This window comes from Dermochelys coriacea, chromosome 16 (assembly GCF_009764565.3).
Source record: "Dermochelys coriacea isolate rDerCor1 chromosome 16, rDerCor1.pri.v4, whole genome shotgun sequence".
Classification (NCBI taxonomy): Eukaryota; Metazoa; Chordata; order Testudines; family Dermochelyidae; genus Dermochelys; species Dermochelys coriacea.
In genome coordinates this window covers 1,562,896-1,589,402 of record NC_050083.1, presented here as the reverse complement: position 1 = coordinate 1,589,402, position 26,507 = coordinate 1,562,896, and the positions used below count along the sequence as shown (strand labels likewise).

Below are 26,507 nucleotides of genomic sequence, written 5' to 3'. Positions count from 1 at the left end.
AGAATCATAGAAAGACCTTATTAGCTATCTCAGGAACTCAAGAATATTTTTAATCTTCTGTACCCAAGGGTTAGAAAGTAAGATTTTGTTCTCCACTTTATTGTGTAGGAAAGCTACACTATATAAAACTACTCCTGAGGAAATTCTGTGCCAAAAAATTAAACTCTGCACACTATTTTAAATTCTGCAAAATTCTGCATATTTTATTTGTCAAATATCATCACATCAGTTTCAATTTAAAACTTTATTTCAAAATACCTGTCAGCAAGTATATCTGAAACAATACAGACATCCAAAATGATTCTCTGCAGCACCAATTCTGCAGGGAAAAATGAAATTCTGCACAGAACATTAATTCTATGCAAATTCTGCATTGTACAGTGGTGCACAATTCCCTCGAAGTACAAAACAGACATGGTAACTTAAGTATTGGCTAAGTAGCTATCATTCACTTTCACTTAACTTTAAAAGGGCACTATCAAACATTTAATAAAAGTTTTACTGCTCCAATGTTTCTTTAAGGTTACAATATAGCAAAATATTTGCTTAATTTTCAACTTAAGTCAAACTTTATGTCAATGCTTGAGGTTAAGCACATGCTGAAGTGCTTTGTTATGTTACATCAAGGCCCAAATAGAGATAATATTCTCCATTAAAGTATTTTCACTGGGTCAAAGTTAGGGTCAAAACATGAGTCAACTTATCTTTTGAGTGGTTTCAGAGTAACAGCCGTGTTAGTCTGTATTTGCAAAAAGAAAAGGAGTACTTGTGGCACCTTGGAGACTAAAAAATTTATTTGAACATAAGCTTTCGTGAGCTACAGCTCACTTCATCGAATGCATCTGATGAAGTAAGCTGTAGCTCACAAAAGCTTACGCTCAAATTTGTTAGTTTCTAAGGTGCCAAAAGTACTCATCTTTTGAGTGTAGACCTGGCCTAAATGTTTCTCTCTCTTGCTTTAATGTGGTAATGACTTTTTTTTTTTAAATCCCTCTTTTCATTCCCACCCCAGATGTATGCTGTATAATCTTTGACTAAGGAAATGGGTAACGTTGTGCTTATAAAGAGTCTGGATGTTTCTTTAACTTAAAGCAATATAGCTGGATATATCTGCTGGAAGCAGGCCTCCCCTGCCACAGTAGGGAAGATTTAAGAATTGCATTAATTTTGTTACTATGCAGAGGGATGAAATAAAGATGCATTAGACCTCCCTTCCAACCAGTGGTGCAAGTAGAAATCATTTCTTGCTGGTACTGCATTCATGGGAGGGACATGGGGGGGGGGGGGAGGGCACATGACCTCTCATGACCCTCCATGTGACTCCTCCCCACTGAGCCTGGGGCCCCCACACTCTCCCTGTCCCTTCCAACACCCCCCCTTACTTGTTTCTCCTGGTGCCACCTATACTTCCAGGTGTCAGTGAGGATCCAGCAGCACCCCAAATTGAAAACTTCTTAAATGAAAGAAGGATAGGAACAACAATCACTCCACTTTCCCTTAACACACTAACAGTGCCTCCCTTATGTCCAAACTAAGCTTCTGCCAGCTTACCTTTATCTAAGGGTATGTCTTCACTACTAACATTAAAGCACTGCTTCAGCAGAGCTTTAACATGGCTGTGTAGTCATGACACCAGTGCTGGGAGAGAGCTTTCTCAGCACTGTAAAAAAAAAAAAAAAAAAAAAAAAAACCACTCCGACGAGGGGAGTAGCTCCCAGAGCTGATGCACTGTCTACACTGCCACTTTTCTGCGCCGAAACTTGCATCGTTGGGGGGGGGGGGGTAATTATTTCACACCCCTGAGCGAGAAAGTTTCAGTGCTGTAAAGTGGCAGTGTAGACAGGGCCTAAGTATTGCTCTCCGCCAGGCACTAGGAAAGCAAAGATGCTGCGCCATCTGGGTCTGATGGAAAAGAGGCATAGAACTGTGTGCGCCATGTGCAGCGTGATAGAACGACAGCCCACAGTGTTTTATTATTTTCCTCTGACATAAGGAGAGGCAATCAAAATCAGCCTGGCAGAACGTGCATGAGAATTGTCTCTGGATAGATAAGCAATTGATCAAAATCATTCTCTGATCTCTTGGGGCCAAATCCTGTTCCCATTGCAATCAAAAGAAGTTTTTCTATTGAGTTCAATGGGAACAGGCTTTGACATTTGGAGAGGAAAGAACAAAACCAAGGTTTTGATGCCACAGGTATCAAAGACTGCTGACTCATGTGACTTTATTCATTGCAAGGGAGAAATCAGCAATCAATGAGGCTAGAAGAGTCTTTTTACCATATACAACTCATAAATCCATCTGCAAAGGATCAAGGAAATGTGAAGTCTCCAGATTACAGTCCTCAGTCCCTTGTTAGAATGCTCCATCAGTATATGTTCATAGACATGGTCTCCAACAGTATTCTTGCCAGGAAGTTAAAGAAGTATGGGCTCGATGAATGGACTATATGGTGGATAGACAGTTGGCTAGATTGTTGGGCTCAACGGGTAGTGATCAATGGCTCCGTATCTAGTTGGCAGCCGGTATCAAGTGCAGTGCCCCAAGGGTCAGTCCTCGGCCCGGTTTTGTTCAATATCTTCCTCTAGTGGAGGGCAACAAAAATGATTAGGGGACTGGAACACATGACTTATGAGGAGAGGCTGAGGGAACTGGGATTGTTTAGTCTGCAGAAGAGAAGAATGAAGGGGGGATTTGATAGCTGCTTTCAACTCCCTGAAAGGGGGTTCCAAAGAGGATGAATCTAGACTGTTCTCAGTGGTAGCAGATGACAGAACAAGGAGTAATGATCTCAAGATGCAATGGGGGAGATTTAGGTTGGATATTAGGAAAAATTTTCACTAGGAGGGTGGTGAAGCTCTGGAATGCATTACCTAGGGAGGTGGTGGAATCTCCTTCCTTTGAAGTTTTTAAGGTCAGGCTTGACAAAGCCCTGGCTGGGATGATTTAGTTGGGGATTGGCCCTGCTTTCAGCAGGAGGTTGGACTAGATGACCTCCTGAGGTCCATTCCAACCCTGAGATTCTATGATAGTCCAGAGGCTGGAGCAGGAATCAAAAACACTGTTTAAACACCTTCCCCAACCCTCCCTTCTTGAGGACTCCTGACCAACTTAACAGCACAATACATATGTAAACAAAGTTTGTTAACATATGTATTGTGCTGTTAAACCCATATAAAGAATGAATGCCCTCCCTAGTGACATTCTGCTCCCATCCCCTCTCCAGAGGGGGTCTAGCCTCCCCATGATATGTTGCTCTCTATAAATATATCAGAGGGATAAATACAGGAGAGGGAGAGGAATTATTTCAGTTCAGCACCAATGTGGACACAAGAACAAATGGGTATAAACTGGCCACCAGGAAGTTTAGACTTGAAATCACACGAAGGTTTTTAACCATCAGAGGAGTGAAGTTTTGGAATAGCCTTCCAAGGGAAGCAGTGGGGGCAAAAGATCTATCTGGCTTTAAGATTCTACTCGATAAGTTTATGGAGGAGATGGTATGATGGGATAATGGGATTTTGGTAAGTAATTGATCTTTAAATATTCAGGGTAAATAGGCCAAATCCCCTGAGATGGGATATTAGATGGATGGGATCTGAGTTACTATAGAAAATTCTTTCCTGGGTATCTGGCTGGTGAATCTTGCCCATATGCTCAGGGTTTAGCTGATTGCCATATTTGGGGTCGGGAAGGAATTTTCCTCCAGGGCAGATTGGAGAGGCCCTGGAGGTTTTTCGCCTTCCTCTGTAGCATGGGGCATGGTTGACTTGAGGGAGGCTTCTCTGCTCCTTGAAGTCTTTGAACCATGATTTAAGGACTTCAATAGCTCAGACATGGGTGAGGTTTTTCATAGGAGTGGGTGGGTGAGATTCTGTGGCCTGCGCTGTGCAGGAGGTCGGACTAGATGATCAGAATGGTCCCTTCTGACCTTAGTATCTATGAATCTGTCTTTCCGGTACCCCGTACCCGCTAAAAATCTCTTGCCGGTACTGCATCCTGGAGCGTACCACCCTACTTGCACTCCTGCTTCCAACCCCAAAGATGTTAAAGATCTACAGTTCTCATCATTCTTAAACTTTCCTATATATTTACATACTCTCCATGAGACAATGAAACATTATTCTGTGAATGCCACAAAAATTTTCCAATTAAGAAAAAATATGTACATGTAAAATCACATTAATTTATTCTTTGCATGGATAAAGTCCCTTCCATTCTCTGTAGCAAGAGAAATTTGCTCTTTTAAAACACATTTCAGTGGCATTTAGATGAACAGTGGTCTCTGACTAGTAAGAAAATAATTGGTTGGACGAGTTGTGTTTTACAGCTGGTTTGGTGGGAGGAGACTAGAAGAAAAGTGGAAAATATTTGCCTTGCATTCCCCTTTTGACTATAGGTTTTCTGACAAGTGCTTTAGGGCATATGGCAGCCAGAAATTGGCTCCTTGATTGTAAATCCCTAACAGCTCATTGGTAAGACTGCTATAACAATTGTACAGGAAATAGAAATCAATAAAAAGAAATAAGGGAAGAACAGTATGATCTGAAGAATTTTTGCCCCTTTAAACTACTTTGGCTTAATTATTCAGTAGCAATTAAGGCTGTCAAATTATTTAAAAATTAATCGCAATTAATCATGAGATTAAAAACAATCATGATTAATCACAGTTTTAATCGCACTGTTAAACAATAACAGAGTGCCATTTATTTAATTATTTTTGAATGTGTTCTACATTTTCAAATATATTTATTTCACTTACAACACAGAATACAAAGTGCACAGTACTCTATATTTTTATTAAAAATATTTGCCCGGTAAAAAAAACAACATTTTTCAATTCACCTCATACAAGTACCGTAGTACAATCTCTATCATGAAAGTGCAATTTACAAATGCAGAATTTTTTAACATAACTGCACTCAAAAACAAAACAATGTAAAACTTGAGCCTACAAGTCCATTCAGTCCTACTTCTTGTTCAGCTAATCACTAAGACAAAACAAGTTTGTTTACATTTATGGGAGATAATGCTGCCCGCTTCTTATTAACAATGTCACCTGAAAGGGAGAACAGGCATTCACATGGCACTGTTGTAGCCGGTGTTGCAAGGTATATACATGCCAGTTATGCTAAACATTTGTATGTATGGACTTGAAGGCGCTAAAGTTTTACATTGTTTTGTTTTTGAGTGCAGTTATGTTAAAAAATTCTGCATTTGTAAATTGCACTTTCATGATAGAGATTGTACTACGGTACTTGTATGAGGAGAATTGAAATACTTTTTTTTACAGTTCAAATATTTGTAATAAAAATAATAAAGTGAACACTATTCTTTGTATTGCCTTGTAATTGAAATCAATATATTTGAAAATATAGAAAAACATCCAAAATTATTATAAATTTAAATTGGTATTCTGTTGTTGTTTAATAGTGCAATTAAAACGGAGATTAATCGCATTTAATTTTTTTAATCAAGTTAATTTGTTTTGAGCTAATAGTTTGTGTTAGCTGCGATTAATGGACAGCTCTTGTAGCAATATTTTTTCTCCACACAGAAAAGGTATCTCCATACTGCTCTTTGGATTTAATCATTGGCTTCTATTTGGGACTATGTTGTAATATTCTCTTCTCTGATTTAGTCCTTTCCTATTATTTCTGTTAATGTAGCACCCAGAAGCTCCTATGAGGATCTAGGCCCATTATGCTAGGCAGGTCACAAAGACAAAGAGGCATAAAGAGACTGTCCTTGCCTCAAAGAGATCAGAATCTAAGGCCTTGATCCTTCAGCAAGCTGCAGGCAGGCATACCCATACAGTCCCAGAGACCCATGAAGTCTACACATATGGAAAAGGCACTTTCTCCCTTAGGGATGTCTACATTACAAAATTAGGTCGAATTTATAGAAGTCGGTTTTGTAGAAAGCGTTTTTATACAGTCGAGTGTGTGTGTGTCCCCACACAAATGCTCTAAGTGCATGTAATCGGCGGACTATGTCCACAGTACCGAGGCAACAGTCGACTTCCGGAGCTTTGCACTATGGGTAGCTATCCCACAGTTCCCGCAGTCTCCACTGCCCATTTGAATTCTGAGTACAAATCCCAGTGCCTGATGGGGCTAAAACATTGTCGTGGGGTGGTTCTGGGTACATATCGTCAGCCCCCGTTCCCTCGCTCCCTCCGTAAAAGCAAGGGCAGATAATCGTTTTGTGCCTTTTTTTTCTTGAGTTACCTGTGCAGACACCATACCACGGCAAGCATGGGGCCCGCTCAGCTAACCGTCACCGTATGTCTCCTGGGTGCTGGCGGACGTGGTACTGCATTGCTACACAGCAGCAGTTTATTGCCTTTTCGCAGCAGACAGTGCAGTATGACTGGTAGCCGTCGTCTAAGTAGTCCTGGGTGCTCTTTTAACCGGGTGCCTGGGCAAACATGGGAGTGACTCAGCCAGGTCATTTCCCTTGTTTCGTCTCATGGCGATTGAGTCCTACCAGCAGTGCACTGTCTTTTAATTTGCAGCCAGCAGAAGATGATGACCAGCAGTCATACTGCACCGTCTTCTGCCGAGCACCCAGGAGGTGACAATGGCTAGCGGTTGTACTGCACAGTCTGCTGCCAGCAAGATGTATAAAGATAGATGAAGTGGCTCGTAACAAGAAATAGACCAGATTTGTTTTGTATTCATTTTCTCCTCCCTCCCTCCGTGAAATCAATGGCCTGCTAAACCCAGTTTTGAGTTCTATCCTTGAGGTTTTGAGTTCTATCCTTCAGGCGGCCACTCAGTTTCTCGCAAAGCCACTCCCTTTGTTCATTTTAATTCCCTGTAAGCAATGTCATCAGTCGCCCCTCCCTCCGTCAGGGCAACAGCAGACAATCGTTCCATGCCTTTTTTCTGTGCAAACGCCATACCACGGCAAGCATGGAGCCCACTCAGATCACTTTGGCAATTAGGAGCACATTAAACACCACACACATTATCCAGCAGTATATGCAGCACAAGAACCTGGCAAAGTGAAATAGGGTGAGTAGGCGACATCAGCATGGTTAAGAGAGTGATGATGACATGGACACAGACTTCTCTCAAAGCACGTGCCCTGGCAATGTGGGCATCATGGTGCTAATGGGGCAGGCTCATATGATGGACCGCCGATTCTGGGCCCAGGAAACAACCACAGACTGGTGGGACCGCATAGTGTTGCAGGTCTGGGACGATTCCCAGGGGCTGCGAAACTTTCATGGAACTTTGTGACTTTCTTTCCGCTGCCCTGAGGCGCAAGAATACCAAGATGAGAGCAGCCCTCACAGTTGAGAAGCAAGTGGCAATAGTCCTGTGGTAGCTTGCAATGCCAGACAGCTATCGGTGAGTCGGGAATCAATTTGGAGTGGGCAAATCTACTGTAGGGGTTGCTGTGATGCAAGTAGCCAATGCAATCAAAGATCTGCTGATATCAAGGGTAGTAACCCTGGGAAATGTGCAGGTAACAGTGGATGGCTTTGCTGCAATGGGATTCCCTAACTGTGGTGGGGCCATAGACGGAACCCATATCTCTATCTTGGCACCAGAGCACCAAGCCGGCGAGTACATAAACCGCAAGGGGTACTTTTCAATAGTGCTGCAAGCACTGGTGGTGAAACGTCCCTTGTGATCCAACATCAACTTGGGATGGCCGGGAAAGGTACATGACGCTCGCATCTTCAGGAACTCTGGTCTGTTTCAAAAGCAGCAGGAAGGGACTTTCTTCCCAGACCAGAAAATAACCATTGGGGATGTTGAAATGCCTATAGGTATCCTTGGGGACCCAGCCTACCTCTTAATGCCATGGCTCATGAAGCCATACACAGGCAGCCTGGAGAGTAGTCAGGAGCCATTCAACTACAGGCTGAGCAAGTGCAGAATGGTGGTAGAATGTGCATTTGGATGTTTAAAAGCACGCTGGTGCAGTTTACTGACTCGGTTAGACTTCAGCAAAACCAATATTCCCACTGTTATTACAGCTTGCTGTGCGCGCCACAATATCTGTGAGAGTAAGGGGGAGACGTTTATGGCGGGGTGGGAGGTTGAGGCAAATTGCCTGGCTGCTGGTTACGCACAGCCAGACACCAGGGCGGTTAGAAGAGCACAGCAGGGTGCGGTGCACATCAGAGAAGCTTTGAAAACCAGTTTCATGACTGGTCAGGCTACGGTGTGAAAGTTCTGTTTGTTTCTCCTTGATGAAACCCCCCGCCCCTTGGTTCACTCTACTTCCCTGTAAGCTAACCACCCTCCCCACGTCCCTTTGATCACCGCTTGCAGAGGCAATAAAGTCATTGTTGCTTCACATTCATGCATTCTTTATTAATTCATCACACAAATAGGGGGATAATTACCAAGGTAGCTCAGGAGGGGTGGTGGAGGAAGGAAGGACAAGTGCCACACAGCACTTTAAAAGTTTAAAACTTATTGAATGCCAGCCTTCTGTTACTTGGGCAATCCTCTGGGGTGGAGTGGCTGGGTGGCCAGAGGCCCCCCCACCGCGTTCTTGGGTGTCTGGGTGAGGAGGCTATGGAACTTGGGGAGGAGGGCGGTTGGTTACACAGGGGCTGTAGCAGCGGTCTGTGCTCTTGCTGCCTTTCCTGCAGCTCAACCATACTCTGGAGCATATTAGTTTGATCCTCCAGCAGCCTCAGCATTGAATCCTGCCTCCTCTCATCATGCTGCCACCACCTTTCAGCTTCAGCCTTCTCTTCAGCCTGCCACCTCTCCTCCCAGTCATTTTGTGCTTTCCTGCACTCTGACATTGTCTGCCTCCATGCATTCGTCTGTGCTCTGTCAGTGTGGGAGGACAGCATGAGCTCAGAGAACATTTCATCGCGAGTGCGGTTTTTTCGCCTTCTAATCTTCACTAGCCTCGGGGAAGGAGAAGATCCTGTGATCCTTGAAACACATGCAACTATTGGAGGAAAAAAAAAAAAGGGACAGTGGTATTTGAAAAGACACAATTTATAGAATGGGTACACTCGTATGGTAAACCTTGCTGTTAACATTACAAACATAGCACATGTGTTTTCGTTACAAGGTCGCATTTTGCCTCCCCCCACCACGTGGCTAACAGTGGGGAACATTTCTGTTCAGACATAGGCAAACAGCTCAGCAGGAACGGGCACCTCTGAATGTCCCCTTAAGAAAAGCACCCTACTTCAACCAGGTGACCATGAATGATATCACTCTCCTGAAGATAATACAGAGAGATAAAGAACGGATGTTGTTTGAATGCCAGCAAACATACACTGCAATGCTTTGTTCTACAATGATTCCTGAGTACGTGCTACTGGCCTGGAGTGGTAAAGTGTCCTACCATGGTGGATGGAATAAGGCTGCCCTCCCAGAAACCTTTTGCAAAGGCTTTGGGAGTATATCCAGGAGAGACACGAATGCCAGTGCAAATTAATCATTAAACACGCTGGCTTTTAAACCTTGTATAGTATTTTAAAAAGGTATACTCACCAGAGGTCCCTTCTCCACCTGGTGGGTCCGGGAGGCAGCCTTGGGTGGGTTCGGGGGGTACTGGCTCCAGGTCCAGGGTGAAAAACAGTTCCTGGCTGTCGGGAAAACCGGTTTCTCCGCTTCCTTGCTGTGAGCTATCTACAACCTCCTCCTCCTCATCTTCCTCGTCCCCAAAACCTGCTTCCATGTTGCCTCCATCTCCATTGAAGGAGTCAAACAACACGGCTGGGGTAGTGGTGGCTGAACCCCCTAAAATGGCATGCAGCTCATCATAGAAGCGGCATGTTTGGGGCTCTGACCCGGAGCGGCCGTTGGCCTCTCTGGTAGGCTTGCCTCAGCTCCTTAAGTTTCACGGGGCACTGCTTCGGGTCCGTTATGGCCTCTGTCCTTCATGCCCTGGGAGATTTTCACAAATGTTTTGGCATTTCGAAAACTGGAACGTAGTTCTGATAGAACGGATTCCTTTCCCCATACAGCGATCAGATCCCGTACCTCCCGTTCGGTCCATGCTGGAGCTCCTTTGCAATTCTGGGACTCCATCATGGTCACCTCTGCTGATGAGCTCTGCATGGTCACCTGTAGCTTGCCACACTGGTCAAACAGGAAATTGAAATTCAAAAGTTCGTGGGTCTTTTCCTGTCTAACTGGTCAGTGCATCTGAGTTGAGAGTGCTGTCCAGAGCGGTCACAACGGAGCACTCTGCGATAGCTCCGGAGGCCAATACCATCTAATTGCGTCCACAGTACCCCAAATTCAACCCAGCAAAATCGATTTCAGCGCTTATCCCCTTGTTGGGGGTGGAGTAAGGAAATCAATTTTAAGACGAAAAAAGGGCTTTGCCATGTGGACGGGTGCAGGGTTACATCGATTTCAACGCTGCTAAATTCGACCTCAACGCCTAGTGTAGAACAGGGGTTAGGTTTGTTGCTGGCCTGTAACCAACATAATGCTAGATGTAATTTACTAAGTGGTTGTAGGTCCTGGAAGAATCAGTCTTTGAGACAAAGAGGCAGTGTGATCAAGTTTATTAGGGCTCTGTAAATCAGCTCCAGAACTCTCAGCCGAGTCCAGGAGTGGTCAGAGAGCTAGTGTGTGTCAGGTTTCAGCGGTGTAAGATGCTTTTGTGCATGTTTACCATACAAAATTAAAATGAGCATAAACTAGTAAAGTCAGTCTTTAAACCAAAACTAAATCCCTTTCTAAAACACATGCTGTAGCTAAAACAGGCTGGATGATCATAATGATTCCTTCTGGCCTTAAAATCTATGAATCTAGTCAAATCCAAAGCAGTATTTCTCAAACCTAGCAAAGGTACTAATCCCCACTGAGGGCTGTGTCCAGGACAAGTTTCCAATTTCAGGTATTTTTGCAGTAGCCCTCTCTAAAAAAGGTGTGTATTTTATTTTTTAAAAAACACCCTCAAACTGCAGGATTAGCTCAAAACTTAAAAAAAAAGTCACATTTGAGCTAAGATTAAGTACGGAAAACGTAAGGCCAAAGGTGAATTTTTCATAAACTTATAAATGTGAAAAATCCTGGAAACTATTTGCAACCTCAGCTACAGTAGTCACTACTAAATAAGCATTACAGTAAAGCTTTTCCTGAGGCAAATTCTATACTCCATGCCAAATTGATTAAAGCAGAGGTCCCCAACCTGTGGAGCAGAGGAACTTTCAGGGACAGAGGGCGGGGCGGAAGCGCCATCCAGCCCCATGCCCAGGGCCCTGGCTGCCAGCTGAGGCTCCGCTCCTGGCCCCGCTCCCAACTGTGGCCCCAGCCTCAGGCCCCTTACCCCTGTCCACATCCCCCCCATCCCAGAGCCACATCCCTGCTCCCGGGGGGGGGGGGGGAAGGAAGGTGGGGAAAATGCACACAGGGATAAGGAGGGACGCGAGGTAAAAAGTTTGACATGGAGCTATTGATCACTACCCACTGAACCAGACAATCTAGCCAGCTTTCTATCCACCTTATCGTCCATTCATCCAGCCCAGACTTCTTTAAACTTACTGGCAAGAATACTGTGGGAGACCATGTCAAAAGCTTTGCTAAAGTCAAGGAACAACATATCCACTGCTTTCTCCTCATCCACAGAGCCAGTTATCTCGTCATAGAAAGCAATTAGATTAGTCAGGCATCACTTGCCCTTGGTGAATCCATGCTGACTGTTCCTGATCACTTTCCTCTCCTCTAAGTGCTTCAGAATTGATTCCTTGAGGACCTGCTCCATGATTTTTCTAGGGACTCAGGTGAGGCTGACTGGCCTATAGTTCCCCGGATCCTCCTCCTTCCCTTTTTTTAAAGATAGGCACTACATTAGCTTTTTCCAGTCGTCCGGGACCTCCCCCAGTCTCCATGAGTTTTCAAAGATAATGGCCAATGGCTTACAATCGCATCTGCCAACTCCTTTAGCACTCTTGGACGCAGCACATCTGGCCCCATGGACTTGTGCTCCTCCAGCTTTTCTAAATAGTCCCGAACCACTTCTTTCTTCACAGAGGGCTGGTCACCTCCTCCCCACGCTGTGCTGCCTGCCCAGTGCAGCAGTCTGGGAGCTGACCTTGTTCGTGAAAACAGAGGCAAAAAAAGCATTGAGTATATTAGCTTTTTCCACATCCTCTGTCACTAGGTTGCCTCCCTCATTCAGTAAGGGGCCCCACACTTTCCTCAACTTTCTTCTTGTTTCTAACATACCTGAAGAAACCCTTCTTGTTACTCTTAACATCTCTTGCTAGCTGCACCTCCAGGTGTGATTTTTGCCTTCCTCATTTCACTCCTGCATGCCGGAGCAATATTTTTATACTCTTCCCTGGCCGGTATCAAGTGGAGTGCCCCAAGGGTCAGTCCTCGGGCCAGTTTTGTTCAATATCTTCCTTAATGATCTGGAGGATGGTGTGGATTGCACCCTCAGCAAGTTTGCAGATGACACTAAAATGGGAGAGGTAGATACACTTGAAGGTAGGGATAGGATACAGAGGGCCCTAGACAAATTAGAGGACTAGGCCAAAAGAAATCTGAGGTTCAACAAGGACAAGGGCAGAGTCCTGCACTTAGGACAGAAGAATCCCATGCACTGCTACGGACTAGGGACCGAATGGCTAGGCAGCAGTTCAGCAGAAAAGGACCTAGGGGTTACAGTGGACGAGAAGCTGGATATGAGTCAACAGTGTGCCATTGTTGTCAAGAAGGCTAACAGCATTTTGGGCTGTATAAGTAGGAATATTGCCAGCAGATCGAGGGACATGATCGTTCCCTTCTATTCGACATTGGTGAGGCCACATCTGGAGTACTGTGTCCAGTTTTGGGCCACACGCTACAAGAAGGATGTGGAAAAATTGGAAAGAGTCCAGTGGAGGGCAACAAATGATTAGGGGACTGGAACACATGACTTCTGAGGAGAGGCTGAGGGAACTGGGATTGTTTAGTCTGCGGAAGAGAAGAATGAGTGGGGATTGGATAGCTGCTTTCAACTACCTGAAAGGGGGTTCCAAAGAGGATGGATCTAGACTGTTCTCAGTGGTAGCACATGACAGAACGAGGAGTAATGGTCTCAAGTTGCAGTGGGGGACGTTTAGGTTGGATATTAGGATGGTGGTGAAGCACTGGAATGGGTTCCCTAGGGAGGTAGTGGAATCTCCTTCCTTAGAGGTTTTTAATGTCAAGCTTGACAAAGCCCTGGCTGGATTGATTTAGTTGGGGATTGGTTCTGCTTTGAGCAGGGGGTTGGACTACATGACCTCCTGAGGTCCCTTCCAACCTTGATATTCTATGATATTCTATATTCTAAGGTTGGGAATGACTGGCTTAAAGTAATGATTAGATACTGAGCATGGAGAAATGGTTGTAGGGAAACACAGCAGCCATTACACAGCAATTAGCTCACACTTTGGAAACATTTTTATTGAGAGAGAACGTTGGCCAGTATACAGAAGCGAAACCTTTTTTTCCCCTTATGTGCTGCATATCTTTGACTTCAAACTAGTAAGTGAACAAAGGGGATCTCTATTCAGGTCTCTGCCAAAGGATGGCAACTCTTGCGAAGTGTCACACAATTTATTCCTCCCTACTGGAAGTGCAAGTCCTTAAATAAAACAGAACTTGACTCTGTTTCTTCTTAGTACTGGCATAAGAGTGCTGCTATCTGAGCCAGAGTTCTTAGTCTCTTATTGGCTAATAAACAGATGTTAAGTGATATTTCCTTTCTGGGTGTTCTTCCAAACCGCCCAATTCCTCTTCCTCTAAAGAAACCAAATGTATGTAATTCTATCTACCTGAGACCTTATACTGCTCCCATATCTGAGCACCTAATTGTCTTTGATTTACTTTATCTCTTGGGAGGAAATGTTGTAAAAAAATTAACAAGGAATTAAGTTAGCATTTTTATTACAGCAAGACCAGGCTGCCATAGTGAAGGGTTTGCAGATACTGTCATTACAGCTCTCTATTCTTATCAGGTTTGCAAATCAACTAAAAAAATATCCTACAGGCTGGAACTCAGCCCAAAGTCTCTGCCAAAAGCAAAGTTCTATATGCACTGATTTTCTCTATAGCAAGGTTTCATTTCTCAGGGTGGGTTGCTTAGAATGTATTGTGATACTCAGAGTAAACGGGTATTACTTTAGATTGAAACATTTTTATTCATCATCTAATAGCAAGAACATGAGAATGGATTCATCTAATAGAATACATATTTATATCCGAAATAGTTACACTTCAATTTAACCTCTTTCATTCGCCCCTCCACCCAAAGAAAAATGACTTAAGACCCAATCATGTAAAAACTTACATATACACACTGAGTAGCCCCCTTTATACATATGTTCAAGTTTTGCAGAATCGGGGCCTAATCTAATAGGTCTTCCAAAAGACTTTACTAAAGAACGTTTTAAATTTCTGTTTTGAAAAGTTCCTCTGTCTCCAAATCTGTTGTTCAATTTACCTATGTGACATAATACTCATAGCTAATGGCAGTCAATGTTAGCAATAAGGCTAAGACAGCTCACGCCTTTGGTATCAATATAAATGCCCACATGGTACACAGAAGATGATCCTGGCATATATTATGAAAGTAGGTTTAAGATTAGAGGTTACTGTATAACATATCAAGGATATCTATTTCTAACCTGGCATTCTAATCTCAAACAAAAGATTGGTTCAAAACTATCATGTCATATAAACTGAAGGTTACAACCTCTGCAGTTGATAAACAAAGAAGAGATAATTCACAGAAGCAAACCCCAAACCCCCCAAATGAAGTGGCAGAAGTGTACATTGCAAATCAAATCTAAATTGTGCTTCTTTGGTCCCTTGCCGCAAACAAAATTATCTGGTACTGTTATTTGTGACTGCAACTCTCTGAAGCCAACCTAGACATACTGACATTCTGAAAAAGCATAGGGTGACCACGTTGTGACGGGTTGGACCCCCCCTTTTGGGATGCCACCTGATGTACTGGGGTTTCACTGAACCTGTCCTGCTCCACCAGCCTGGATTCTCTCTTCCTGTTTTGCTGAATTAGGCTCTCCGGCCTCTTGCAGCACGCGCACACACACACACACACACACGTAGGGCCACATCCAGCTGCAGACACAGACTGAAGTCAGCTCTGTGTGGGAGGATTCACTCAGCACTAACATGCACACCCCTTTTGGGGAATAAACCCAAAATAATTATGTCTTTCACTGTATAGAAAAATCTGCACAGCACAAGCTCAAATTCACCCACTCCCTCAATGTGAAGAGAGATACACACAACTTCTTGCCCCCCCATTAGAAATTGCACAAACTGTGTTTAATAATAAACAAAACAAATTTAACTATAAAAGGCAGATGTGAAGTGATTATAAAGGATAGCAAAGAGAACAAAGCAGATTACTGAGCAAATAAAACAAAACACGCAAACTAAGCTTGATTCTCTAAAGAAACAGATTACAGAATGTAATTTCTTACCCTAAATTTTATTTTTGGCAGATTGCAAAGTTTCTGTAGCTGAGTTCCAGTTATTTCTTCTTACAGACTGGACCCCTGTCTCAGTCTGGACTCATCCTTGCCTTTCCCTTCAGGTTAGTTCCTTTGTCCATTCAGGTTCTTTCAGCCCTCCTCCTTCTTGGGTAGGCAATAGAGGAGAGTCCCGATCAACCCCCTCCCAAGCCCTTAAAAAGGGTTTACCCAAGGAGGGAATCCTTTGTTTGATCCCCATCCCCCTAAAGTGGAAAAGTACCAGCAGTGCCCAAGGGGGTATTTTTCATCAGGTGACATTATCACCTGACCTTGTAGTGTCAATGCATCATCCCAGGAAGAACCTCAGGAAGGTGAGAGATTAGTATCTTCAGAGATCTCTTGTCCTTCTCAAATGAGTCATTCAGGCTGATCGCCTACTGTCGGGTGGGCATTGCCCCCAAGTACACACACAATTGTAATTGTTACATAGTCAATTATTCCCAATTTTAGATACACAAATGATACATGCATACAAATTGGATAATCACATTCGGTAAATCATAACCTTTCCAATTATATTTTACATAAGCCATCTTGCATAAAGTATATCTTAGTTATGCCATTCATATCATAACCATATTTCTATGAAGAATATGGGGTGTAACGTCACACACACATTTCAGACGCTAATTGCGTCAAGGTGTAACTGGTCCGTTCCCAACAGTTAATAAGAAGGTGTGAGATCAACTACCCATTCCCAACGTTGAAAAGAAGGTGTATTGATACTCACACCTTCTTGTCAACTGTTGGGAATGGGTGACATCCACCTTGATTGACTTGGCCTTGTTTGCACTATAAAAAGTAATTTTCCCTGTGTTGATATTTACCCCTTCTTATCAACTGTTGAGAACAGACCTTGATTGAATTGGCCTCATTAGCACTGACCCCCCCCCCACTTGGTAAGGCAACTCCCATCTTTTCATGTGCTATAATATATGTATACCGCTTACTGTATTTTTCACTCCATGCATCTGATGAAATGGGTTTTATGCCCAAATAAATTTGTTAGTCTCTAAGGTGCCACAAGGACTCCTCGTTTTTTCTTTCCCCGTTGTTTCTACTCTGTTCAGCTCCACAGGTGGCCACCACTTAAACAAGGCAATCGCAGGTGCCAGAGTTAACTACTCTATAAATCTATTCAGATGAGATTATGCTTACCATTGCAGCAGGGTCTTCAAGCCCCATCTACACTAATGAATGGTTCACTCCACAGGTGGAAGCAAAGGTTGGAATAGTGTAGATACAGTCATATATTCTGAGTGAAAGGAAATTGCAAGGAGAGTGGTGACTTTGCTGTTGAAAAGGAGGTGTCAACACCCTTCTCTGTCACCCACACTCTATTCACTCCAGTTGATGTCCACCAAAGCCATACCATGCATTCACTTCCTCCCTCCCCATCCTGTGAAAAGTTTCTTTTTAATGAAAATGTCGTCATCCTATCACGACTTAAAACAAACCTCAAAATATGTTTAGCAATAATTCTTTAAGATCTGCAAAACAGATTTTCACGGTCTAAGGGTCAACCTAATTTATCTTCTTAAGCTATGAAATGGATAAGTAATTACCCATTATTTCCTAAGTCTACTGCATTTTGAAGGCTGCAAATATAGTTTAATAAGGTACTCTACTTTCACAGTAACTAAATTAATACAGCACAGCTTCCCAAACCCAGTATCTCCAGTTTAAAAATGCATACTAAAAAACATGGTATGAAAGAGTCCCAGCTGTACAGGACCATTTATAGGATGCAAAGTTTACACATACAGGACATATCACACACCCCATTATGTCTCTATCAGCATACCAGCCTTTTCAAATTGCCCTAAATAAAAACAACATTAACACATTGTGTCTGAGGCCAGCTGGGCTGCATACTCTTAGCATAGATTTGGCAAAGCTTAGATTGTTCTTTGAACTTCTAACAAACAACTCACTTACAAATGGAAAATTTGCTAACATTCTTAAATCTTCTTTAAATGTTCAAATGTTATTAGGAACTTGTTCAACTAGGTATCCTGGAGGGATCAACTCATTGGCCACCAAATCCATGGAGACAAAGTTCTAGATTACTTAGAACCTAGTGGAATATGGCATAGCTTTCTCAGGAGCCAAAAGGAGAGAGACAGACATTTTTTAACCTGTATACATTACTGTGCTAGTCCTTTACTGACACATCAAAACATGATCTTAAAGAACTATAAAACTCTTATTGTTACAAACTATGTTAGGTTGACAAAGATATGATTGTCAACATATGGAAATGTTTAGGAAATGTCTCCATTTTCTGTCCAAATATTCTACAGTCAAATACAATAGAGGAGGCTAAATGTATAGCAATTCAGTATTCTACACAAAAACTGTCAGCAAAAGTTGTTTTTGCTTATAAACAAAGTCCATTTGTCCTTTTCGTGAGGGAGGGAGCTTTTGAAAGATGCTGGCTGTATTATGGTAGGTAAGAAATAGCAAAGTACATGTAAACTAAAAAATGAAACAAACTCCATCCAGCATATATGATGGAAAAATTCAGGTAAAGCAAAATTTTGCACAAACAAAGGAAAAACCTTGGCTATATATTAAAATAAAATAAACTAGCAGCTATATCTGAAAAGATCCGGGATGTATTCCTTAGATAACTTCTCACTTCATAAACTTTTCCATCAGGTTTTCTAGTTTCTTTTCACTACCCCCGGGCCATAAATGTAGTATCCCAGAACAAATAGGATTTATAGCAAACATACCTTAGCACTTCTGTCATGGCTAATTCCCCACTCTAGCACTTCAAGTGCAGAAGGTGGGGGGCCCACAAGGATTCTAAAAATTAATACTGGCCACTCCAGGCTTGTATTAAACTCCCAAGGTTACAGCTTTTCTCTGACCTTGGATTGGTAGATGCTGCCACCACCCAAGCACAGAACCCTTTGAGAGCCCAGTAAAGTGTGCTTGGGAATTCCTTCCTGTGGGGTAACCTCAAGCCCTTTCTCACATACATACACACACCCGGGAAGAGCTGAGAAAGAAAAAAGAGGAGGTCAGCTGTTGCCATCAGCTAATTAAACAACATGTGCACAAATCTCTTAAGACACAAAAATCCAATTGTGTTCTTAAAGGTAAATTTTATTTAAAAAAAAAGGAAGAAAATACATCTGGGAACTAGGCTATTGCTAGATTTTAAAAGAGCACTACAAGGATTAAGCACCAAGAATAGCTTTCTTGAGGTCAAGCTTCAAGGTTACAAGCAAAACAAAAGCACTTGGGATTAGCAGAGAGGAATCCACAAGCCATAAAGAAATAAAAGGGATAAACCTAATCGCATCTTCCTAGACATTTCCTGATCTATTTATATATCTGAGTTTTAAAATGAGTAGTTTCTAGCTCTGATACTGATGATTTTTTCATACCTGGCCCAAGCTTCTTACAGCATAGCTCTGCCCTGTCTGCCTCTCCCTGGAAGAACAACAGACAAAGGGGGAGTTGTTTTTCAATTTTAAAAAGCTCTAGCCTTCCCATTGGCTCTTTTGTCCAGGTGCCCACTCACTTCCTTTTACCTATGCATAGCAGTGGGACTTTTTAACCCTTTACAAGTAGAGCAATTAGAGAACAGTTACTAAGGGTATGTCTTCACTACCCGCCGGATCGGCGGGCAGCAATTGATCCAGCGGAGATCGATTTAGTCTAGACGCAATAAATTGACCCCCAAGTGCTCTCCCGTCAACTCCTGTACTCCAGCGCCATGAGAGGCGCAGGCAGAGTCGAGGGGGGAGCAGCAGCACTCGACTCACCATGGTGAAGACACCATGGTAAGTCTATCTCAGTATGTTGACTTCAGCTACATTATTCACCTAGCTGAAATTGCATAATTTAGATCGATTATCCCCCCCCCCCCCGTGTAGACCAGGGCTAAGAGGGATTTTATAGCTATTGACTGGCTGGGTATCCATAAAAGGGAGGTACCCACCACTTCATTTATCACAACTTCTACTAGCAAATCACTGCACAAGAGAAAGAAACTCTTCACCCTTTTGTCTGGGGTTGCGAAAAATCAACCCAATGGTTTTTCTTTTTTCTTCCCCCATTTTTTGAACTTCTGTATAACTCTGAAATCGTAACAAGTTAACACATTTGAAAGAATTGTAATACCAAAAACTTTAGGCTCTAATTTCAAGATATGAAAACTATATTCTAAAAAGTTACAAGGGATAAGATCATCAATATTTTTGTCTCTCTTAAGAATCAATTACAAAATTACTATAGAGAACGGTTTAGAAGCCTAGAGGGAAAGACGCAAATATCACAGGAAACAAAGGCAGGGGTAATGGAAGGAATCAACTGTCAATGGATGTTGAAAAGGGAAGTGGGGTGGAGTCATGAATTCTCAGTGGGTTTAGTTTGCTAGAATCCAGAAACTTCTGGAAACTATGCTAGGCATATTATAATAAGGCTGTCTAGCAATTGGCTAGGTTTTTTTTTTTTCCCCCTATCTTCAGTCTTCACAGTATTGAATTCACTAAGTGATTGTTACTCATTCTGTAGAAAACCTGAAAGTCATCGATCACTATTGGAAATGGGTGATTACTCTTTAGTTTTCAGAGTAGCAGCCGTGTTAGTCTGTATTCGCAAAAAGAAAAGGAGTACTTGTGGCACCTTAGAATAACAAATTTATTTGAGCATAAGTTTCGTGAGCTACAGCTCACTTCATCGGATGCATTTGGTGGAAAATACAGTGGGGAGATTTATATACACACACAGAGAACATGAAACAATGGGTTTTATCGTACACACTGTAAGGAGAGTGATCACTTAAGATGAGCCATCACCAGCAGGAAGGAGGGGGGGGAAGGAGGAAAACCTTTCATGGTGACAAGCAAGGTAGGCTATTTCCAGCAGTTAACAAGAACATCTGAGGAACAGTGGGGGGGTGGGGGGGAATAGTTTTACTTTGTGGAATGACTCATCCATTCCCAGTCTCTATTCAAGCCTAAATTAAATTTAATTCCAATTCAGCAGTCTCTCATTGGAGTCTGTTTTTGAAGGTTTTTTTTGTTGAAGGATAGCCACCCTCAGGTCTGTAATTGAGTGACCAGAGAGATTGAAGTGTTCTCCGACTGGTTTTTGAATGTTATAATTCTTGACGTCTGATTTGTGTCCATTTATTCTTTTACGTACTCTTTAGTTATTACCAACCATCAAGGTATGGATTTATCCGATTCAACATGCTTCAAGTTGAAGGCAGTAGAAGAGAACAAAAGATTAAATGGACAGAAGTTTGAAAACAGATAAATACTCCACAGTAAAATGTAAATATTGTCAAGAATGATTAAGCAATAAGACAGAAACAATGTGTGCTTAACTCAAGAAATGCAGAAAATTGGTTTCTTTGGATCCTTCAAGAACAAATGTGCAAGTGAACGAAACTTTGTCTTTGGAACTTAAAGAGCAGAACACTTATGAGAATGATGCCCTTTCTGATGCTACTATTGTCATTTAAACATAGCTGTGATGACAATTTAACCTTCTTCCAAGCCTTCCAGAAGGTCTTCAACCTGTCTCTGGTCATCTCTTACACCCAAAAATAGCAAAGATAAGTTAGCAAGCTTGCCATAACAATAATTGCAAGGCAAAGATGAAATTGACAAGAAATCTGCAACCTTGTGTTATGCCAACATTGCCTTGAATGTAGCACAAAATTAGGAATGTAAAGAAAAGACTTAAGCACTAGGTCCTGGATATAGTCTTCCAGACAGGACAAACTCACAGGTCAACTATGAGATTCTACAAAGGAAGAAAAGAGGAAATGTAAATCAAGAATTAAAAGAATCAACATTAAAACAGGAGTGTCGGCAGAATATGACAATGATCCCATAATGGATGCAAGCATCAATAAAAGGTATCTATTTAATGTTGTTGTTTCTCCATCTGAAAAGAAAAGCATAGAATATTCTGCTCCAGTTTCTGAAGATGCTATCTAACAATACAGAGTAAAGGAGACATTTGCTAGGTCACTGGAAATAAAATGAAAAAGATTAAATAACTTTTCAGGTGCAATCAACCTAAACTTTAAACCTTCCTGAGAAAGATGTACCACCTAAAGTCATAAAGCGTACTGGCCAAGTTCAAAACTACTTTAACAACAACCTTTAAGACTAATGGCTGACTAATATAAACCGTAGAATGAATGCCCCAGCTTCCCAGTAACCTTGTTGTTGTTCTCAGAAAGATGAGGTCTCTACATTTGTAGTTAACTACCATAAAAGTATGTTGATATTTGCACTGAGAACAATAATGAATTTGTTAAAACACAGAATTCAACAAGAAATGGACACTTCAGAGATACTAAACTTACAAAATAATTGAAAGAGGCTCTGAAGGGGCTTGAAATTACCAACTGACTACTGTGATGGTATCTGTGGAAATCTGGCTTGGTCTGTTAACACCAGAACTAGACCCATAGAAGGATAAAATCAAAATATGAATCAAAGAAGCTATGAAAACTTTCAGTTGCTTAGTCAACATGTTTCATCTCAAATACAAAGGTTGTAAGCTGAGCCCCAAATAGGTGGAGGAGGCTAAAATATGGCTGATGGAATGTAGCCCTGAGTTCCTTTCTTCCCTTCCAGCATTCAAAATTAAAAGATCCAGATTTTTATCCAATATATATATTTTAAAGAAAGTTGGATCACAATTTGTTGGATCAAAATGGTGAGAAAGTTATGAAGGAAAATTGTGGAAGAGTAAAATTTAAATTGTCAGTTTTTAAAAAAACCCGTGTTTCTGTCCAGCCACCTCAACATTGACTGAGTACATACAAGAACATTCAGAACGGTTTTGGCAAAAACCAGCAAGGGAATGATGGCCTTAAAATAACATCCAAATATTAATAATTTTGGCTCCAAGAGTTTTGGATTGACCTTTACACATTTTGGCATGGGGGAAAACTGATCCCCATTCTGAGCTAAATTCTGTTCTGGTGCAGGGTTAATTGCTGAGCTGTAACTTTTTATTTGCTGTTTCAAAGTGCACAAGTAAAGTGATTAATACTTTACAGCAAGCTGCAGGGTGACTGTATTTCATTTTGCCAGTTCTATCAATGTTGTTAGCCACACTTTGTTCTATATGTTTGTTGAATACAAACAAGATCTATATTATTATGAGAACAAAGAAAAACAAAAAACCCAAGCAGGCCTAAGATTACCACATTTTATGTCCTCTATTATAAGGCACCAAAATAGAGAAGGTAAAAATTTGTCCTGGGATACATACCAGGCAGTGATTCTGTCAAGGCGCTTCGTGGATGTCAAATTGCCTCTATAGAACATGCATGGCACTAAATCCCTACCCATGGATTCAGTATGGAGTCCTCTCTTGCTCAGAACATGTCCTTTATATTTAATGTTTAAAGCCTTTAATTTTACTTATAATTAAAAAGAAATTCCATCAATATAAAATACTGAATATAGAAGACAAGTTAACATAAAAAAATAAAGAAGTGTACAAGACACCATAGGAACAGGTTTAAAGAGAATATTTTTTACATCATCTTCTTGGGTAAGTTTTTAAAGAATTTTTGATGCTGGGAACTATATGGGCCAGAGGGATTGATAATCAGAGAGAAACAGATCTTTTCACCTCTAAGTTGAAATTCAAACCATGTCGATAGTGGCCAAAACCATTATCTTAACATCTGCTAGCTGTTCGGTAATCTGTGTGAAATGAGTTAGATTTCTTAGTATCCACATCACAGTCACACTAATTGGCAGAACACTGACAGTCTAAACCAGTGGTTCTCAACCTTTCCAGACTACTGGCCCCCTTTCAGGAGTTTGATTTGTCTTATGTACCCCAAGTTTCACCTCACTTATAAACTACTTGCTCACAAAATCAGACACAAAAATACAAAAGTGTCACAGCACATTATTACTGAAACATTGCTTACTTTCTCACTTTTACCGTATAATTGTAAAATAAATCTATTGGAATATAAATATTGTATTTACATTTCAGTGTGATACTTGAGCCTGTTTTTCACTTGTGAGCCTTGTCATTCTGGGAGACAGTGAAGCGACAGCAACAATAAAGTTTTTCTCTGCACTGTGTCTATTTCTACTCTTTGTCTTGAGGGCAGTCATAGCAGAAAATGAGACTTCACAAAGATATGTTGACCCAAAAGGTAACAGAATATCCAAAGCATGGTTCCCAAGGTCACTGTACTCTTTCTATACTAAACACCAGAACCAGAGTAGCGTGGAGTCATTAATCTTCATTTGCAGACCATGATCTGAGGACAACGAAAGAAGATTTTCTTGCTGACTGGCAGTGAGGTTATGTTGCCAACATCTGACAAAATGAATGGGTTTCTCACCTAGTCGAGTTAAGCTGAGTTGTGTTGAATGTTGGGGAAATATGACTTGAACTCAGATGTCAAGTGGGCCAAATGATCTACATATGAGTGAAAGCTAAAAAAATCTACTGGCTTACTTGTATGCACAGAGTGTTCTGTCTTCAAATGTCATTGCAAATGCACTGGCTTCATTCAGTTATTTGATAGAGTTTCTCCGCAAAGGAAACACAAAGCTTTAGGTGGATTGCTACTTGCCGATGTGAATCCAAAAGCAATAGATTCTCCGCAGAACCGATAATGGCTTTTTTCCCCCAATCATCTTCAATTTTGTTTCACTGTCACCATTACCACTGCTTCCCGCTCTTCGTTTTAAAAATCTATCAATTTTTATATCACAAGCACATACACACCATGACAACTTCAACCTCATTAATCTTCTTGCACTCATCAGTAAAGGGCATAAAACACATGTCTAATACCGCATTTACCACTTTACATTACCTATAATATACAGAGCAAGTCACTGTCTGTATGAAATTTTAGTTTATGATAACTTTGCTAGTGCTTTTCGTGTAACCTGTTGTAAAACTAGGCAAATATCTAGATGAGCTGACGTACCCCCTTGGAAGACCTCTGTGTATCCCTAGTGATACGCATACCCCGTTGAGAACCACTGATCTAAACAGAGAGGTCAGAGACTGAATGTACAGCAGGCATGAAATACAAAATTAGTAAATTTCAGTTTTGAATACACATGCTAAATTATAGTTTGTTGGGGGGGGAGGGAGAGAGAGAGAGAGAGAGAGAGAAACTTCACCCCCACATTCAGAATAAAAACACAATTCAAACAAGCAAACAAACTTTCAGTGTTCCCTCTTTATGCATATTGGTTCTGATTTGATAAAGAACCTAAGCATGTAGTCGCAAAAAGAAAAGGAGGACCGGTGGCACCTTAGAGACTAACAAATTTATTAGAGCATAAGCTTTCGTGAGCTACAGCTCACTTCATCGGTAGCTCACGAAAGCTTATGCTCTAATAAATTTGTTAGTCTCTAAGGTGCCACCGGTACTCCTTTTCTTTTTGCGAATACAGACTAACACAGCTGCTACTCTGAAACCTGTAAGCATGTAGTGAAGACCATTGCTATTCAGCAAGACACTTAAGCAGGTGTTTAACTTCAAATCATTGTGAATTAAAGATGTGCTTAAAGTTAAACATGTGCTAATGTGGTTTGCTGAATAAAAGCCAAAGTCCATAAAAGGCTTTAAATCCTTTTTGTTTTTAATCTCGTATTCTTTCTTCACTTTTCCTCAAAATAAAATAATTAATATAGCCACATAAATTCTAGATAATAAAAAGGCCCCTCTTCCCTTTAATACTTCCTTTACATTTCCCCACAATAAGTGTGAGGTTTTACAACAGTGATCTCCAAATTTTTTTTGTCCATGCCCCCATCTTACCTGGTCCGCCCCCACCCCCACAAGCCATGGTTGGGAGCCAGGAGCAGGTGCACAGTTGGGGTCAGGAGCTGGGGGCCATGGCCAGGACCAGAGCTGGGCTGGTGGTCAAGGTCAGGGCCGGACCTGCGGCTGGGGGCAGGGTCAGAGTGGAGCTGGTTACTGAGCGGGACTGTATGGTGCTCCCTCCCCACCCCCACCATACAAACTCGAATGTTCCTCCACGCCCTCGTATTAGAAGAACCAAAGCAGTTTTGAAGATTTGTGAGCAATACCATAAACCAATGGTCCCCAACCTTTCTGTGGGAATAGCATATTCCTATTTCCAGAAGATTATGGCGGGTGCCAGACACCCCACCGCCGAAATGCAACAGTGGCTAGAAGCGTCGCCACCAAACTGCCGCCAAGAAATGGCAACACATCTCGGCAGCATTTCGGCGGGCGGTTCTTCGGCAGATGCGCTCGGCGGTGGCATTTCTGCGGCGTGGTGTCCTGTAGGCGCATGCAACTGCCCTGGCGGGCTCCATTGCACCCACGGGCACCACATTGGGGACCCCTGCCATAAACTTTTAACAGTTAATCCTGTCAACTATCCTTTAAAACAGGGGTTCTCAAACTTCATTGCACCGCAACCCCGTTGTGACAACGAAAATTACTACACGAACCTGGGTGGGGGGCCCTGAAACCCTAGCCCTGCCACCCCAGGCAGTGTGTGGCAGGTTTGGGCTCCCCCACCCAGGGCCCCAGCATGTTTAACACCAGCCCTGGCGACCCTATTAAAATGGTGTTTTGAACCGCTTTGGGGTCACAACCCACAGTTTGAGAACCACTGCCAGAGAACAATGTTGGTGAAAGATAATCATCATTTCATTCCTAACCTCTCTACAAAATGTGTTTGAAGGATATATTATAACAGATTTTTAAAGCAGCAAAGGGAATCATGCCCATGGTGAAGAATAAAGATGTTAGTGTGAAAGGTATAGTAATTACTGGCACTATTGCAGGGAGATTTTAATTTATTACATTTACACTATAGACCAGACATTGTATGCAATTCCATGGGGGAAGGTAATCAAAGCCCCTCCAGGAACTAAGAGCTGTGGGTAAACATTAAGCTAATTCACTCAAGTTGTACAGTATCACCTCCAGAGAGGTACTACCTGCTGGGGAGGCTCGCCTATACCTAGTTCAAAATGGATTTTCCAGAGGCTAACAGACAAAGAACTTTTGGATAAA

General features: G+C 42.0%; 1 protein-coding gene across 9 annotated transcripts in view; it reads right to left on the bottom strand.

The window, feature by feature from the left end:
• EXD3 (exonuclease 3'-5' domain containing 3) overlaps nt 1-26,507 on the bottom strand; it is a 585,677-nt gene that overhangs the window by 540,434 nt on the left and 18,736 nt on the right. The window contains exon 3 of one of the 9 annotated variants that reach the window (XM_038374189.2): nt 16,637-16,733. The exons of the other annotated variants lie outside the window; for them this stretch is intronic. The gene's annotated coding sequence lies outside the window, so the exon portion shown is untranslated. The remainder of the gene's footprint in view (nt 1-16,636; nt 16,734-26,507) is intronic. 9 annotated transcript variants of the gene reach the window in all.